At 47.3% G+C, this 6,843-nt stretch overlaps 1 long non-coding RNA gene across 9 annotated transcripts; it reads left to right on the top strand.

The window, feature by feature from the left end:
* Nucleotides 1-1,773: 1,773 nt before the first annotated feature.
* LOC123162413 (uncharacterized) lies at nt 1,774-5,891 on the top strand. Of its 9 annotated transcripts, none has more exons than XR_006481274.1 (9): nt 1,774-2,378; nt 2,454-2,832; nt 3,325-3,430; nt 3,504-3,666; nt 3,741-3,837; nt 3,918-3,962; nt 4,213-4,306; nt 4,889-5,480; nt 5,816-5,891. It is a non-coding gene; the product is annotated as an uncharacterized lncRNA (long non-coding RNA). The 9 variants fall into 9 exon arrangements; XR_006481273.1 differs by having other exon boundaries at nt 5,128-5,480; XR_006481275.1 differs by having other exon boundaries at nt 3,760-3,837.
* The last annotated feature ends 952 nt before the right edge of the window (nt 5,892-6,843 follow it).

A 6,843-nucleotide genomic window follows, 5' to 3' on the forward strand; every position in this document is an offset into this window, starting at 1 on the left:
TGAATTATCTGCAACTAGGTAACCAGAACTACACAAATCAGCAAGAGGTAAACTTTACAGAATCATTCTTCTGGTTTGACCCCTCATTCACCGCAGGGATTTTACGAGGCCAGTACTAATCACGTTGTTAATCGTCAAAAAGATAGACCAGAGCACTACTTGATTCTTGCAGTGTTATTCTTTCAGCAGATCACATCCTTCCTTCATCACAGGAAATTTTGGAGGCCAAATCATCATAAAGGGGCTGACAGAATACACGCAATCATCCTCTTCTGTTATCTCATGAACTTTCTTTAACGCCTTGGATTTGATATCAAAAAGGTAGAGGACATTGTCGTCTGTCTCGATGAAAACAAACTCAGAATTGAACCCAACTGCATGTACCTCCAAGAAATAATCATCCAAGTCCTCAAACATGTGAATTGGTATCATATGACTATCACAAATCTCACGCAAACAAATGGTATTCACAAGGGACCAGTTGGCGACGCGATTGCTATCCATCGTGTGAAGCCAAATGCGAATCTGAAAGTCCTTCACACGGGTTAGATGAACCCCGAAATCGTCGGCATGTGATAGCCTGCCACGCCACGATGATACCTCTTCTGGGAGGTCGACTAACGAAAAAGAAAAGGACACAAGATCTAGCATGAACAACTTTTCTACAATCTCGCACACGGAGGCCAGATTATAGATCTTCCCGTCACTAATCAAACTAGGGAATTGTAGTGAGATGCTAGTTAATTCACTTACAGCCGAAAAATAGATTGCCCAGATATCAACTTGTAACACATACACATGCACAACTGTCTGCTGCCTTATACTCCCTCCGTTCCGAATTACTTGTCGCAGGTATGGATGTATCTAGATGTATTTTAGTTCTAGATACATCCATTTCTACGACGAGTAATTTGGAACGGAGGGAGTAGAAGCCAGCGCCAAATAGATGAAGGACAGGCCATCGCCTCCACCGTTGAGGATGATCTCACGTTCGTAGTATGTGAAGCCATCCTGGAGGCTGGTGTCGGGAACTGGTGGGAGGATGGTCATACATCTCTCAGGATACAGGGGGCAGCGCACAATTCGTTTGGGTTCGCTGGTGTCCACGAAGGATGTGAGGAGAAGGAGGTCGTTCCAGCAATCCACGTACAACGATCTCGGGGGGCTGTCGCTGCCCAAGGTGCCCAAATCGAAGTTTGCGCGACTGACGACGGCGGCGAGTTCGGGGGGCTGAGGCATCTGCACGAAAAACGGGGGCTTGCTGCCCGTTGTGCAGACGTAGAAGCCGAGCAGACTGGGTGGGTGGAGATTGCGGAAGCGGCACAGGAACAAGGGGTCGGAGGCGAGGCAGAGCCAACGCTTGCAGACGAGAGCGGCGCAGACGAGCCTGGTTGGGAAGGCGACGCGGAGGAGGATCTCACCGAGGAGATCGTCGTCGTCGAGAACGGCCGAGGCGGCAGCTACGGCTGGCGGCGGCGGTTGCGGAGTCTCGAAACCATCCATGTTTTGGTGATGCAACTTGGGCCAAAAGAAAAAAGAAGGGGACTGGGGTTTCCTGGCCGTTGTATCGAAGCGCTTGATGCGATCTGAGCCGTCAGATCGAGCCCTGGAATGACCTGGTCCGTCAGATAAAAGATAGTTACTGCTGCAATGAACAGTTTCACCTCAACTGTGCCACCGCGCGTAAATAGCCAGCCCCGCCGGGGACATTTTCGTCATTTCACTCACAGGGATATAAAAGCCAGCCGCTCCTGTGGAGACGACCTAGCCGCTGCCTTCCTTCTCCCGCACTCACCCCGCCTCCCTCTCCTCTTCCTCTCCCCCTAGCGCCGCCGCACCCGCGCCTCCCTCTCCCCCTAGCGTCGCCCGCACCCGCGCCTCCCTCTCCTCCTCTCGCCCCTAGCGCCGCCACCACTTCCTCCTTCCCCATCGCCGCCTGGCCTCCTCCCCTCACGTTCTCCTCTTTCCACCCTTCCGATCTGGCGCCGCCCAAACCCTAACGCCCCGGCCCGGCCCCGGCTCCCACAGGAGGGAAGGAGGAATGGCGTGGCGAGGCAAAGCCGCACCCGAGGCTGACCAGTAGGCCTCCGCCAAGGCCGCGCCCAAGGCTGACCAGTAGGCCACGGTCACCAAGCGCCCGCACAAGGGAACCACGTCGGGGAAGAAGAAGCCGGCGCCCAAGTCCGTTGCTGCTGCACGCCCTCTCTAGCCGCCTCTCATCGTCCTCACGTTCGGCAGAAGGAGGACGAGGACGTTGAGCGGACATGGGCTATCACTCTCTCCGCGGGCGAGCTCGAGCGCTAGAGCATTAGCGAGGACCTCCGCGAGTTCGTCAACGGCATGACCGTAATCACCTTCCGTGACTTCCCCCTTGCAAGGTACTGTTTACTCGTGGTTCAGTTTTGGGGACTCGGAGCGCTGGATTAACTGATGACATGATTTTGTTTGCACAGATGTGTTGGAGCCGTCGGATGTGTCCACGTTGTTGAATGTGCCTCAGCATCTGAACGAATGGCAGGCTAGGGATACCACTCACGTCCTCTCGCCCGTCAGGATTTTGTTTCCATTAACCATTTCAGTCATGGGAGATTTGGTTTATGTGGCTCTCCATCGATGGAATGCCGATGAATGCACATATGAACATACATACATAGTTCTGTTTTGCTTTAGAATTCAGTGTCAGGTACCATCCCTCCATGAGGTTTTATCCAGTGTCTTTCTCTTTCCTTAATAATTGTTGCACTTTTGATTGAAGAAAACTCTATGGAGGTTGCTGATTTGGAGCTCAGCTAGGGATGCTCTAAATTTCATGGTTGTTGCTTGATGTGGAATGTAAGTATGTTGTCCTTCTTTGTCATAAATTCTTCACCTATTCAAGAGATGAATTTCGTGATAGTTAGAACAACTGAACAAATGTATTGTTTTGTGGTGAACTGATCAACAAAAAAAAGATCAGCAAATAGTGCACCCGCAAGAGCCATATACTATAGACTTGAGTGATTGTCAGATTCAATGTACATGCGTGTATGTGAATTGGTGTAATTAATTTAGAAAGTCAACTGAATATATAAACTAGAAAGATTAGCAATCTTGTCTCCGTATTAATTTCATTGTGTTAGTCTGGCATGGCATGTACATAATCAGAGGACCACAGTATATAATTAGTTTTATCTGTAGTGATAAACAAACACTGTCACCGAGATCATTTTTCTTGTGCGGGTGCTCATCTAGGCTGACATGTTTCCTGATACAAACTCATTCAACCACGTATAGTACTTCACTGCACATCATGTGGTTGATGTTTAGTTCTTGTTTTTTTTTCAGATGCAACTGGAACCGGCGACCAGCCCTTCCTCGCCCTCAGCCTCGACACCACCACTGACGCCTCCAGGAGCAGTGGGGCATCGCCGGTGGCGCCGGCAAGGCAATGGTGAGCGCCCTCTCCTCTTTTCCCCTTTTCCGCTCGCGTGTGCCGTGTATGTTGATTCTCTTGTGCTGTGCAGGTTGTGGTTAGGCTTTAGTGTCAGGTTCCTCACAGTTGTAGCTGTTGGGGAAACACTGCTATGCTCGCTATCCGGTGGTGGGGTTTGGGCATGCCACTTGTGCTCCTTCGGATTGGCATGGATGCCTCCGCGCTCGGAGTCTGCTGTATCTACGGGTTCCTAGGTTCGTCCCTTTCTCTCTGTGCTAGCCCAGGAAGGCATATTTTTCTTAACTGATCTAGGTGTTAACTGATCCAGGTGTTGTCATATGCTCCAGATTTTATATGGCCCATTGTATAAGATGCAGTTTGGATTATTAATCTGGAACAACTATATCATGGAGGTGTTGTTTAAGGTAAATCAAAGCTTGAGATGACAAAGATGAAAAATATGAGAGGATATAAAACTGGCATGTTGACTGTGGTTTGTTTGCAGGTTCCCTTGCTAATTTTATCTTAAGCTGCAGTTCTGCATCTTTGGGTAAGATAATCTGTCCAGTGCTTTTTGCCATACAATACCAAGCAAATTCATTTGCATTTGCAGCTATGGACGAACCCTTCTTTTTGTTCTCATGTTAGTGTTAGAGCAGCTGCATTTCCCTGTGGTGGGTGACTTATTTACTGAGTTTGTGCTTCAATTTGGTTTAGATTTCCTCCCCTGACTTGCTCTTCCTGTGTAGTTCAACGCTGCATCGCTCAGTTCGTTTGCTTGGTTCCTTTGCTCGGCGCAGGAGGTTAGGAGACCATCAACCGTAAGGAGGAATAAAAAGAAGTTCAGAAGCCAAGGACCATCTTCAACCTGATTTTAGGCATCCTCAAGTAAAGGTAAAACTTCAGATTTGAGGGCACCAACAATTTATTACCTGAATAAAAAAAGGTTCTTTGCTTGAATATATGTATCTCTCTGGTACATGTCGAGAAAGGATAAAATTAGAAAGGGAAAAGAGGACCCTAAGGTTTTTAATATCATCTTATGGTTGCTTCGAGGCCACAGTTGAGTGAGAGAGAGAAAGAGAGGGAGGGAGGGAGGTTTTCAGTGTGTTCCTGACCATTTCAGTTTTTTCAGCAAGATGGACTCTCTTGACTCTTTTACATCAGAGTAGTGACTAATACATCATATTGTGTCTCACGAAGTAAAAACTAAAGTCCGTGTATATGCGTTGGATGCAAGCAATTATTTTGCTTCATGTACTTCTTTTGAAATACCAAAAGCTTGATCAGTATCTGAGATAGGTACCACGTGTCAAGGCGCGCTTTCGATCTTGCCTGCGGTAGTTATTACCTTCAACGGATACCATAGGTGTTGCTACTTTTTTGCTAACATGAATGTCCTTTGTATCAAACGCAATCTACTGGATTATTTGTATGATTACCTGTTGGGAAAATCTGAGAGTGTTCTTTATGTAGAAGCTTGAGGTGGCACAAAGGTCAATAGGCGACATATCAGTAGAGCTTGATCCTGTGGATTCTCCTGAACTAAAGCTTACTGATAAAACAGAGCTTTCTATGCTTGAAAGGGTTTTGCCAATTTACAAGACCCATATGCGTCTCTCTCTGCAAATTGCCTATTTAGTATTCCAAATTTCAGTCAACTATCATACTGGAGAAAGCGGCGGCGGATATTTATTCATGTTGGATTTGTACAGTTATGGAATTGTTGATTCAAGCTTTAAAATCCACTCCCTCTGGTGCTCCTCGCACGCATGTCTGCGCCTCCATCCTCCTCCCCATCGGGACCAGGCAGGGGAAGGAGGAGTGCGGGCCACATAGACGACATGGTGACCGAGCTTATTGTGGCGCCGTCGCCGTTCCTTTGGACGCGGTAGAAGGTGCGATGGCAAAAGAGAGAGGAGAGGAGGTCCAGCCATCTGCGGTGCTGCGCCACCGTCTAGAACGAGATGCTCATCCTGCTGCTCCACAACATGGCAGTGTGCAGCTTGCAGAGGCAGACTTCGGGTTGGCATGGTCGTGCTCCCTCCTCCTAGCTTTTCCGCTTTAGGTAACCCACATCTTGGTGCCCTACTCCAGTTTTCTTAAGTGGTTGTAGTTATGTTGTAGCCTGCAAGTATAGCATAGATTTGAGTGACTGGATTGTTGTGCGGACTAGAATGTGAAAGTTGTTTGTTTGCAGTGGGTTCGGATCCACATTTGGTTCTGATACTCAAGTTGGTAGTGTACACATAACATTTGTACACATCTCTTTCCAGCTTCATGGAAATATCCATATCTGTTGCTCTGTCTATTTTGTATCCGAATATAATTATTATGATTGCATGTCGATGCTTCTCCGTATATAGTGGGTCTAAGAAATATGTCTTTTGTATAATCATCCAGTTTGTTCATGTTCGCTGTTCTGCAGGGATGAGAGGGCTTTCTAACTGTAATGATGTTCTAGCTAGGAGAAGACGAAGTTGCAAACATAAGAGCTAGGTGACCATGATGATTTATTTTGGGATGACGATTTTAATGATGTTCCAGCTAGGAGAGACAGACTCACAAACACATATGTTGTAGACGAACAGTAAATATCGTTTCTCTTCACAAGCATTCGGACTTGATTTTGGTAAATCATGTTACCACTTCTGTGACCTCGGCAATTGGAAACATGCCATCCGAATCGTCTATCATAACTGAACCTTTACTATCACAAGCATCTTACTTTCAGAAATTCATATGATGGTTCAGTTGTCTATATTATGTGTGCTATTTGTTACCTCTGAAATATATATTATGTGTGCCCTGTCGTGTTGGTTTATTTTTGGTGCCAAAATGCTGCTGGGCATTTGGTGCGACTGATTGCACTGCCCATTTAGTGTTGTCTGGACATATGCCATGTATTTGACACAACCATGTTATCTATAAAGGCAATTTTCCGCTTCTATGCATTAAACTGATCCATTCTTGGCAACTTTTCTTGCAATAATATATACTTTGTTTATATGTTTGGATAATGGGTTGAGCCAGGCACCACGCGCCAAGGCGGGTTTCCTATCTAGTACTATATATTACCTATCTTTCTCCGAAGACAGGAAAAGCGATCTAGCTTTTCGCCGCCAGGGACTCGCGCTCCTCTGCTGTTCTCCGGCGGCTCCCCTCCGTTGACGACCTTAGTCGTCGGCGGTAAGGGGTCGCCCGATCCACGCGTGTGGATACTTTTAGGCCAAAGTAGCTTAGTTGTTGGTTGTTCATCGTCTTGGCTTCGGCGGGGGCAATGGCGGCGCTGAATAAAATTTCTTCAGAGTTGGGGATCAACTTGGAATACAGTCTATTCAAGTAAGGATGGTGTGGCGGCGGCGGCGGAGGCATCCTTGTGGTGGACATGTGTCCTCGTGCGATGACTACATGCACTGAAGCGAGTCGAA

This window comes from Triticum aestivum, chromosome 7B, assembly GCF_018294505.1.
Source record: "Triticum aestivum cultivar Chinese Spring chromosome 7B, IWGSC CS RefSeq v2.1, whole genome shotgun sequence".
Lineage (NCBI taxonomy): Eukaryota > Viridiplantae > Streptophyta > Magnoliopsida > Poales > Poaceae > Triticum > Triticum aestivum.